Genomic DNA, 11,685 nt, shown 5'->3' on the forward strand with positions numbered 1-11,685 from the left:
TGTGCAATAATAGGCTCTCTGATTCCTTTCTCTTGTGGTCCTAAACCTTGACCTTGATAATGCCATCGATTGAGCATTTGAACAAGATGAGGAAACTTTTTGCTTGCAGAAAATGGTAGAAGTGATTTATTAGGTGTATTGCAATGGGGAGATACTATTCTTAATTTTTCTACTGAGAGAGGGCCACTGTGGATGAATGTAAGTGAACCAAGAGGGTAGATTATAGATGGTGGAATAGCTTGGATAGGTGGTAAGATGGAAGCATGGAGCGGGGGAGATGGAAGGATAGGATCTTGATGTAGCTGGTGGGATGACAAGATATCTTGTAGTGGAGGAGATATGGCTTGAGGTTTTGGAGATGGAGGAGATGGTGATTGCACTATGGATGGAAGACATGGTACGATGATATCTTCATTTATGCTTTGGGGGATGTCAACATGCTTTTGGGCAGGATCTTGATAGGATTGGTTTGGAGTGGATGGTGCGATAGGAGGTGAAGGGATGGATTCTTCAAAGGCAGCGAATGGATAGATGGGAGATTCAGTAGTGGAGATGGGTGAGTAGAAGATGGATGCATAAGGGTCATTATGAGAGATTTGGGAAATGCTTGGAGGCGATGTGGATAGGATTTGGAGGGATTTGATAGGTGGTGGGATTTTGATGCTTGCGGGAAGTGGAAGGATTTTAAGCAATTTGATGGATGGTATGGGGATGATAGCTATGGGAGATGGAGGTGATATTATAGATGGGGAAGCTTCATCACTAACTACTTCACATGGTTGGATTAGATGACATGGCTTATCGACTGTTGGAGGCGACTTTTCTTGTATTTCCTCTAGGAGATTCCTTGGAGACTCGTGTGTCGAAGGTGGAGGTGGATTGACAAGAATAGCTAGTGTGATGGGGGTGGAAAATTGGAAGCTTGGTTGATGGGGTGATGGAGGGGAAGCTGGAATATCGGATGGCATGACTAGATAGTTTGGAATAACTCTTGGATTTTGGGGGATGCTTGGGGGAATGTTTCTAAGGCTTTCAATATACCCGTCATAGTCAACAAGATTTTCATCATCATTGGAATAGGAGGTGGCGGGAGCAAGGACAATGCGACCAAACACATCATGATAGGATTGGTACTTCATGCTTTGATGATGAGTTTGATGGGGATGGGGTCTTGCATATGGATGAATACGGAAGCTCATGGTTGGATTTGGATTAAGCACAGATTTTGGATTGGCTGATGAAATATTTCCTAGGGAGAGTCAAAGCTGTATGACAGACCTAAGGAGGATTGGCTGGAGATTTTTGGCTTTCTTGTGGGTGGAAGACTTCAAGGGTATGCTATCAAAAAGTGAGAGTTTTTCTTTCCTATGTGCAGGATTCGTGGTGATTGTGTCAACTTAAGGATAGACTAGTGATCCTATGGCATGACACAAGATTGACCACTTGTGGATCCCAACCTTTAGCTCAAGGTGATGAGGGATACAAGTGACAAAGCTGGATTACCCTAGACAATGCTCTGTCAAAGGGATAACCTTGGTGAGATTGGTTGATTGGTAGGATTGATTGGATAGCAAAATCTAGCAAAGTGATAGCAACTCTTTAAAGGCTTGGGTGATTTTGGATTGGGTTGCTAGCTGGCTGGGGGGATGATTTGGATGGACTTTGGATTTGGGATTGTTCTAAGGCAAAGAACTAGATAGATTCGGTTGCATCGGGGGAGCTTGGATGATTTTCTGATAAGGCAGTGACTACGCTAAGTATGCCTTGAGTTGGGAGATTTCTGCTTTTCTGGGATTTCGACCAAAATTGGCAAACATTCATTCAAAAGCTATGAACAAACAAGCAGACAAAAGTTCTGAGCAAGCACGTCAAACACACCAACATCTTAGGAAGCTTTCTACAAGGATGAAATTTGTTATAGCTAGGGATTCCTCGATATACGCAAGGTACGTAAGGCCCAAATCCGTAGATGAAACCAAAAAGATGTCACACAGCCGAGAGGAGCGGTAACCCACTTCTCCTCTTTCACTTCTCAAGGGTATAAAGTTCCTTGAGGCTTAGCCCGAGTGACAAAATTTTGATCCCAAGAGAGGTGTCTTTGGATTCACCTCCTGATCTTTATACTCCGCCAGAACACTGGAGTTGAGGTCGTCCCAAGGGGTGATGAAATCCCCAAGAAGGCCTCCTAAAAAGCTAAGACAAGATTTTGGATCCTAATCTTATGCACTCAAGATGGCCTCAAAAGACGACAAGGGGAGAGAAGACTTGGATGATCTTGGGCTAAAAAACACGCTTGTTCTTTTACCAACTGATGCTTAAGTTTTCTGATCTAGACTTTGAAAGCACTCATGTTTAAGATACTATGTTTATTCCAACTTTGAAGCATCGACAAAAATAAAATTGATCGAAGAATGCGAACAAGAAGAAGAGTTAGGGTCAACAAGAAGGTAAACCTGTGCGCCCGGAGGCCCTCCACATCAAGTATCGATTGATTTTTCTTTAAGGCATTCAAGATTGAGTGTGAGTTTATTTTAAGCCCAAAACAAAAGTGTGTGAGATTCGATTTCAAGCGCGCGCCCGGAGGCCCTCCACGTCAAGATTTGTCCAATTTTTATGCCCAAATGAAGTGTGAGCGAGATTAATGTGCATTCAAGGAATTTTTTAACTTAGAAAAACTACTAAAAACCCAAGTGAGTGGAGTTTGATTTGCGTGGAGCACTTAACACCCTCTTAGGTAGACCCATCCCCATAGATGGCACTGAGATTGCAACCAATGGTTAAATTGATGGGTGATTAAAGAGGGTGAGTCCAACAACAAACTTACTCAAAGCATTTTTATTTGTTTTTATAACTTAAAAGATTACAAAAATGTAGATTCTTTTTATGCTCCAAAAGATGATTATTTGATCTATGGCATTCAAGATTGAATTTGTTGTTTTAATCATGCATTCATAAAAAAATAAACTTTGATTTTAATCCATGGCACTCAAGAGTGATTTTAGCAACATGCATTCAAAGACAAGTGATTAAACATTCAAGTTTTTTCCTTTGACCATTCAAGATTGAGATTTTGTGTGTTGTTTTAAGAACTTTGAAGTGCTTTGTTTTAACCTTATATCATTCAAGATTGTTTTTGGACTCAAAAGTGAAAATGACTCTTTGGACTTTGCTTTTCATTCAAGATTTTGTGTTCTAGTTTGCATGTTTTAAGCCCAAAAATGATATTCCTAGATTGTTTTGATGCATAAAAAACCTAAGAAACATTCAAGATTTTGCAACAAGACATTTGTTTGGAACAAATAATAAAGCTTTTTAGGACAATTTTGGCAACCATTTAGGACTCTTAGTTTTCATGAGATTTTTAAAAGAACTTTAACGTATTTGCAAATGAGGTTCATTTTATCCTTGATTGATGCTTTGAGTTTGATTTAGATTTTAGTGTGCACTTAGTGTTGATTTTGAACCTTTTGAAATGGAAACTTGAAGTTCTTTTTAAATTCCCAAAAATGAAGTGTTCCTAACTTTGCATGAATGCATCTAAAACCTTGATGTTGGAAGGATGCAAATGATTAGATTGGTTTAGTTTCACTTGTTAAAAGATTTTTTCTTTTTTGCAAATTTTTTAATTTTTTAATAGATTTAAGTATGATTTGGGGGTTCATTTTAAGCACTAAAAAGAAGTGTGTATGATTTTGCTTCCTTAAAAAAAACATGGCCAAGATCTCCCACAAGAAGAAGAAGAAGAAGTAGATGGAATAAGAAGAATATAAACAAGAAAAGGAAGAAGAATTCCAAGTGCTTTGTCCACCTATAAGCTTGGAAAATCTGCAAATACTATGAGATAGACTATGAGTTCCTTTGTCTTCTTCATGCTCATGTGGACCTACAAAACCAATTTATACAATCCTACCAATCACAAAAACAAGCAAAATTAGCCAAAATCAGCAAATGACATAAAAAACTTGACTAAAAAAGCTAATGAAGATGACCCATGTGGGGTCCCACCGAGTGTGCCAAAATGTTTATGAGCAATGTTAGTATGCTAATAGAAACCAAATTTAAATAAAGCTTCTACAAACTAAACAAAATTCATAAACTTCAAGATAGACTAAGATGAACTCTCAATTGAGAATATGAGCCATTAATGGACTCTCTCAATAAGAAGCTCCCTTGTTGAGTAGCTTTATCTAAATGGATAGGATGTATGCTCAATATGCTTCCAAAGGCTTCAATGGAGGATTTTTGGTAGATTTTGGTAAATGGATTTGATGTAAAAATGGCATTATGACTTTACTTCATGGATTGTGATATTTTGCAAAGGGGAAGGATCCAATTTATAGGCAAGAGGCTTGAGGGATTGAGGGCTAAGATGCAATGATGGGAAAAAGCTCATGGAGGGCTCAGATTGCATGAGAGGAGAGCACATGGATTGTGCTTCCTTATAGCCAATCAAGGAGTGACACATGTCACATGGTGAGAGGATGGAGGAAAGGGGAAGGATGAGTCAACAAAGGAGGCTCAAGGGATAAAATCTTCATAAAGACCCTCATAATGACTTGTAAGAGCAATAAAAGGGCTTGGAAGAGTCATTTATGGCCTAGTGGGCTTCATAAAGTTTTATGGTTGAGATATTTTGAGGGAGATGAGAGCAATTTCGACTTGGGCTTGATTAGGAGGGTTTTAAGCTTGCTTAGGCTTGTGCAAATGATTAGAGGATGGATTAGGATGGTTTAGGATTAGCTTAGGGATAAGCAAGTGGATGGTATTTAATGAGGGTGGGTGAAGGAGGAGATATTTGTTAACTTTGGCTTGGGTTAGTAAGTCTTAACCCATGTTTAGATAATGTGACAAGTTTAGGAGGGGATTAAGATTAGGTTTAAAGACATCTTCTAGAAGAGTCTAGGCTTTGGATGAGGATGAAGACTTTCTAGAAGAGTCTAGAACTTCCTAGGATAAGAATGAAGACTTTCTAGAAGAGTCTAGAACTTCTTAGGATGAGGATAAATTAGATTTTTAGGAAATAAATAAAGTTTTATTTATTTCAAGGGTTTGGGTTGAGGAGATATTTATTAAAACTTTTTAAATAAATATGAGGATTAATATTTAATCTTAATTAAATATTTTGAGTTGGGATTAGGGGTAGCAAATGATGGGATTAGCCTTTAATCAAAATTAAAGAAGGATTAGAAGATTTTGGAAGAGGTTAGTGGTCTTAAAGAAATTGGCCAAGTTTTGGGCAAAAAATAAATTTTTAATTTATTTTGGGTTTTTTGGTCAATTTATTAATTAAATAATTAATAAATAAGGAAATAATGTTTAAATAAGATTTAAACATTTTTGGGAGGGATTTCTTAATTAAATATTTTTAATTAAGATAAAGGGATTTAATAACATAAAAATAAATAAATTAATTAAATAATTAATTAATTAATAAATGATGATGTCATCAGGAATTTTTTAGAAAATAAAAATGCTTTATTTTCTAAAGGTTTTTTAGGTGTCTACAATGATTATTCTTAATGGATTTGTCAACACTTGCTAAGCTAACCATTGAGGTTAAGTGCCATCTTCTGAGAAATAAGGTTGTTTTGAATTCCATAAAAATGGTTAATATTTTCTTCAACAGAGTCTTAGAAGAGAATGTTTGCAAACACACAATTCACGAAGAGAATGTGAAGGAAGCAAATTGACCATACAATGTGGCTGATATTAATTATATGTGTTATGGTATCATTTTAAATTTAAGAATATAAATGAACTACATGAATGATATTTTTGGTCCTTACCTTGGTTCATATTTTAATGATGTTATGGTTTTCAATAAGAACAGAGAGGTGCAACTGCAATAGTTTCAGAAAGGGTGGGGTTTCTGAATAGACATGTCTCATCATAGTGCACTTCACAGGATATATTACTTCTACAATTATTCATCTTTTGCATCCAGTCTTTTCCTTCTTTTGTTGAGTTTCTTAGTTGTCATTTTGCAAGTAAACACACAGTATCCATTACTGATAGAAAAATAAATGTGCTCTATTATCATTTGCAATGCAGTGTGTTTAATTTACCCAAATTTTATTTACTATACATTTTGTATTTCTTTGATAAATATAAATATATACAGGTAATTTTGGAAGTAAATACTCGGTGGGACTTGGAGACTCTCCTGTCCATGGTCTCTTACATTCAGTGGGATCTGAATATCCAAGGGCGTGCAGTAAGGTGTCTTAGACTTGGCTCCTACTCATGGCCATGATGGATTTGATTCGAGGTAAGTCTTTCGAACCCAAACTGTGGTCTTCGAGCACCAATATTCAAACAGGAGTTAACAAAAAGAAAACAAACTTTGAAAAATATAATGTTACATTCTTCCTCCCCAAAATTTAAAGGCATCTATCAGTTCATTGGAAGAAACAGAAGTTTGAAGCTTAAAAAATGACAAACTAGGGCACGCCCACGGCTTCCACTGTTACAGCAAGTCATTCTTCCTCAATACTCCACCAATCGATCTTAGATCAAAACGAAATTGGATGAATGAAGACAAGAGAAACTTACAAAGAGCATCTACCGGCGTTTCACAGTGAGGACAGATCTTTTTGAGGCGTTCAGAAGAGCGAAAACCATTTTTGCATGTACCTCTCGCGGGCAGGCAAATGCATAACAATGAAATAGCGAAATCCCTTTTTCAGTTTAACATTATGAAGCCCGTGTTGGTCGAAATTTCGACCAACACGGGAATGGATTAAAAAAAAAGATGTTTTTCCTTCCATATTTCAACCAATCTAAAACATTTTAATAGATGGTCAAAAATTTTGGTCGAAAAATAGGGTCAAATGTACTAGTGGGTGGAGTGGGATGGTGTGAGCGTGTTAATGTTAACTTTTATTCTTCTAGGTTAAATTTGACAACCATCTACATGTCAAACAAAAGTTTAAATCTTATTATAAATAGAATATACTTTTAAAAATAATTTAATAAATATGACATAACATATTTGTTTAAATTATAATATTTGGTGATATAAATCATCCATTTTTTTAGAAAAAAAATAAAACCATTAAGTTAGGAAAAAATTAAATAAATGGAGATAAAGGAAATATAAATAATTTTAGATGTAGTGAATTAAATTATAATTATTTTTTAGTGGATATCTATCAACATTTATATAGATAAATTTAGTTAAGATATCTATACTAGTATTATTTTTGATAAATAAGACTAGCTTAGATATCTTTATACATCTATCTAAAATATGCTGAGAGATATCAAGCTCGAGGTGCCTATTTCAATAAATAGTTATTGAGAACAAATAGATGCCTCGAACTTGATATCTCTCGATGTATTCTAGATAGATGTATAAAGATATCTAAGCTAATAGCATCCGCAACGCAACATGTAAAATTGAAATCTATTAAATTTTTAATTTGAAATATTCTTTTTATAGCATGATGCTTATCATATTCATTATGTTTTATAGATATTGAAATATAGTATATACAATCCGTTCTATTAAATTTTTAATTTGAAATATTCTTTTTATAGCATGATGCTTATCATATTCATTATGTTTTATAGATATTGAAATATAGTATATACAATCCGTACAATTAATCTCTTTCTAGAGATTTGAGTCATTCCTCCTCTTCTTTGCTTTTCACAAGTTGCTTCCCTGTCTTCATCTTTTCATAACAATCATAAGAAAATGATGATAAAATTTAAAATCCATCCAAAGACTTAACTTGGGATATAGCAACAAATGTTAGTCATGTCCTTTCTCTTGGTCCAATGTCAACTGATGCCTTGGAAAGTGTTAATCCCTGCAATTTATGGATAGTTAATGCCCAAGCCAAACATAAGGGCAATTGACATGTGTGCCCTCTTTGTATTGGAGAAATGAGAATTAATTTTGGAGCTCCATCTTCAAATGACATTCTAGAATAATTGTCAAATTCAACCATAACATATGTTGGTGGATCTAGTGGGGCATTTCTAGGTTTGTATATGATATTTGGAATGTATCCCAAAGCTCCATTAACAAGACCCACTTCAATTCATAAATTAGATGTTAACATGACCCTTGCATCATTAGCAAGTAATAATTCAATATCTAGTTCATTATTTTGACCTCCCCCTGGATTAGTACTTTCTTCTTTTGATGCAATGCTCCGGGCAACTGGTTTTTTTAGTGAATGTAATTTCTTTCTATTATGGTTATGAACTTTATCATTTTTTACAAATAGATGAATATTATTATCAAATTCCTCCTTAACATTTTGGGGCAATGAAACATCTATCCTTGTCATTAATAATTTCCAATCATCTATAGTTGGAGTTGCATCTCATATATTAGTGAGTGATTGGCAAAACCTTTGTTGGTCTTCACTTTCACCTTCTTGTCTAAACACTTTATCCAAAGTAACAATTGTCTTGTTCCATCTCGATTATTGGACCCACAAATACATATTCATTTGCATCCGAATCAAATTCCATATGAACTAAGTTTAGCTGATCAAAGATGTTATCATCTGAATTGGATGTAAGCTCACTAAGTGCATTTTCATAAATTTGAACATCTATATAGAACTTATCATTTCTCATTTTAAATTGAAGTGCTCTGTAAACCCTCTCTTTATTGATTGTAAAATTATAACTTGTTCCACGTTGATCCTTCTTGCAAACAATGATAATAGGTAAATCTTTTATTCGATGTGGTAAGATTTTGGCTATTTCTCTTACTTCTTGTGGAAAACTTATGGTGTGCCCTTTATATTTAAATTGACCTCCAGTTGCATGTGTAACTTGAAGAATGGGGTTGATACGTGCTATCAACATTTTTTCTATTTGTGTCAGATTAGAAAGTTCTAATGGTTGTGGACTGGGATCCATGTTGTTTGATGCTGAAAATTGATGTTCATTCTTTTCTTATTGACTTTGATGACAAATAGGGCCTTCAAGGACCCGTACAACCTTCATTGCAAGATAACTTTCTTGACAAATGTAGTGCATACTCGGCATAGCCAATTTATCTAGTCCATTTTGAAACATTATTTGTATTGTCCTCAAGTCAATCCTATTATTTTCAATAGTATTGATTGTCCCCTCATCCATTCTAGTTTGTGTTCTTTTCAATTGTCTTTGTCTTCTTATTTGAGATGTCAACTCCTGTTGTAAATTATAATTGACTGAATCAACATTTACAAGATCCTCTACCTGATCACTTGGTGTTCGTAGAACACGATCTATTGTCATAGAATTCATCCCATCAGAACTAAATCCACCATTCTCATAGGATTGAGCTTGTCCTTGATTCAATTCACATTTACATAGTTGAATTTGTTGTTTTTCTCTTTCATTCAACTCGTCTAGGTTGATAGCTCTTTTTGTTTGTCTTCTCACTATATTACGATTATCTTGAGATGTTTGTGTACAATGTGCTCTCATCTCATCTGCATGTTCTCTCATCTTCTTCAATCTCTTCCACTGTCATAGTTGCCCTACACTTGACATGTCAAACAAAAGTTTAAATCTTATTATAAATAGAATATACTTTTTAAAATAATTTAATAAATATGACATAACATATTTGTTTAAATTATAATATTTGGAGATATAAATCATCCATTTTTTTAGGAAAAAAATAAAACTATTAAGTTAGTAAAAAATTAAATAAATGGAGATAAAGGAAATATAAATAATTTTAGATGTAGTGAATTAAATTATAATTATTTTGTAGTGGATATCTATCAGCATTTCTATTGATAGATTTAGTTAAGATATCTATGCTAGTATTATTTTTGATAAATAAGATAATAAATAAATAGTGACTCTTGATGTGACAATAGTATGATTCTATTGAAGCATTGGTCTCTTGAGAAAAGTTTTCCAAATTAAATTAACTAATGTTCAAACAAATCTCTATTTATTATCTTATTTATCAAAATTAATATAATTAATTTAATTAAAACAAAAATAAATTAACTTATTAATAATAATTTTTTTTTAATACTTTTTAATTATTAGTAACAATTTTTTTTGATTAAGAGGCCGAAGTCAAGATTAATTATTATGTGTTGTAATTAATTATCATTATTTATTAAGGGTGATTGCGAGTAGATTTGAAACCAAGACTTTTTAAGTAATTATTTTAATTAATATTGTTCGTGAATTTATTAATTGATTAATTAATGAATCTGTATGGAATAGTTTAAATTTCATAGCACCTTTCTTATATTTGATTTATTTTTATTCATTAAAGTATGAATACGAAACTATTGTTATTCAATAAAAAAATTTAATGAATATATTTAAATTTAAAATACTCAAGTGTTAATATTATAAAAAATTTAATAGAGAATAAAGTACTATGTTTCTTGATTAATAATTGAGAAAAATGAGATTAGATTAGGATAAATTGGACCGAGAGCTGACTCGGTGCTAAGTTGGAGATTTCAGTTTTTTTAGGCGCAGATGAATGGGATGGGTGATGCCATATCGGGGATGGCATGATGGAGTCACCGAGGGAGGCGTTGGGAAGTTGGTTGGCTGGGTAGCCGGCTCCACATTCAGGAAGCCTTCATCTGCTAAACAGAATCTAACTATTACAAAGCCGTGGAGAAGAGGGAAATGTGAGTTAAAACACCAGACAAAGGCTTACACAGAAGAGGGCTAATACAAATGGGTGAGATTTCAGGGGAATATGAAACGGTAGTCGTATGAGATTTCATCCTTGATTTTTTCCATTGACGAAGGCTTCGTTGTTAAGAGAGAAGTCTCCTATCTTGATTGCTTCTGGATTTTCTAGCCATGGATTTAAAATGGGTCCTGTGGTGGGACGGATAATGGCAGATCTTGCCCTCAATGGAGAAGCCCTCGGGGTACCTTTGCAGTATTTCTCTATTGAACGCTTTGTGCAAAGTCCCATGGGCAATGTCAAGGAGTATGGAGAGCAAGTTTGCCCTTATGTGAAATCATAACGATACCAAATTACAGAGAGCATAGCGATAGAACTGCTTGGATGTTCATTGCAGTTCAGATCTTGGTAATGATCATTCTGGTGTAAAACCTAGTGACATGAAGACTGAAAGTGTAGGTAATTTCAATATGTCCTCTGGCTACCAATAATTAGATATCACAATTCGTCTTTTAATGTCAACTCTCGCTTTTGCCTTACAGGACTTTTCAGTTTGAAGGATGAATAAAGATTAAAAGAAAGGAGTCATCAAGTTCTACTTATTGTTTCTGTGATTTTGTATATCTAACGATTTGAATCAAACTCCTTAAACTCTACGATCAACAGTTTATTCATATTTTTTTAATCATTGTTGCATTCCTCAATTGGTGCATTGATTTCTTTTGTTGACCCAAGAACTCGAGAAATTATTTTTATGCACTCGTTACTTGCTTTTAAAATGTCAGATGCACACATATGGTGCTCTCAAAATTTAGATCAAAGTCTGAAACTAATTGTATGTTTCTCAACATTTATTGAGCAATTGCAAGATCTATTCTTCCTGTACAAAGTTCTTGTTCCACCTTTATGATTGCTCCATTATGCTATGTCTACAACTCATAAGATCTATAATACCACAAGAATTCAAAAGATTTGGAACTGGTCGCTAACACTTTTCCCTTTTCGCTGCCAGTTATTCGCTGGAATTATTAGCCGATAGGCTATTATAGGTGAGCATT

At 34.2% G+C, this 11,685-nt stretch overlaps 1 long non-coding RNA gene across 1 annotated transcript; it reads left to right on the top strand.

The window, feature by feature from the left end:
• Positions 1-10,396: 10,396 nt before the first annotated feature.
• Positions 10,397-11,331, top strand: LOC149533147 (uncharacterized). Its single transcript, XR_016356780.1, has 2 exons — positions 10,397-11,086; positions 11,170-11,331. It is a non-coding gene; the product is annotated as an uncharacterized LOC149533147 (long non-coding RNA).
• The last annotated feature ends 354 nt before the right edge of the window (positions 11,332-11,685 follow it).

Source organism: Cupressus sempervirens, chromosome 10, assembly GCF_028749045.1.
Source record: "Cupressus sempervirens isolate cs-2001-9-10 chromosome 10, ASM2874904v1, whole genome shotgun sequence".
In the NCBI taxonomy this organism is placed as follows: Eukaryota; Viridiplantae; Streptophyta; class Pinopsida; order Cupressales; family Cupressaceae; genus Cupressus; species Cupressus sempervirens.